This window comes from Penaeus monodon, chromosome 24 (assembly GCF_015228065.2).
Source record: "Penaeus monodon isolate SGIC_2016 chromosome 24, NSTDA_Pmon_1, whole genome shotgun sequence".
Taxonomy (NCBI): domain Eukaryota; kingdom Metazoa; phylum Arthropoda; class Malacostraca; order Decapoda; family Penaeidae; genus Penaeus; species Penaeus monodon.
In genome coordinates, this window is record NC_051409.1 from 35851883 (window position 1) to 35852255 (window position 373).

A 373-nucleotide genomic window follows, 5' to 3' on the forward strand; every position below is an offset into this window, starting at 1 on the left:
CACATTCCTCAGCGTGCGCGGAGTGGTGACAACTGCCAGGCGTACGACGTTTTCCCGCCATTTAACATTAGAAAGTACCCAGTGTCTAGGTTCTAAGACAGTAATTAAAGTTTTGTTTCAGCCATTATATATTCTCTCTTTTCCTTAACAGTTTCTCAGTCTCTGGAGAAAGGTGTATGATAGAACTACTGTGCCACTGCTGTAAAAATGGCTGGGGAAAAGCAATGAAGAAAAAAAAAGCTAGTCAGGAAGGGAAAATGATGGAAAACTGTGATAAAACTATATTACAGAAAGAAAGGAGAGTAAATAAAGAAAAGGCAAATTGGAGATGAATAGAAGTGATATCGTTGCCACTGTGCGGTACGCTATGTTG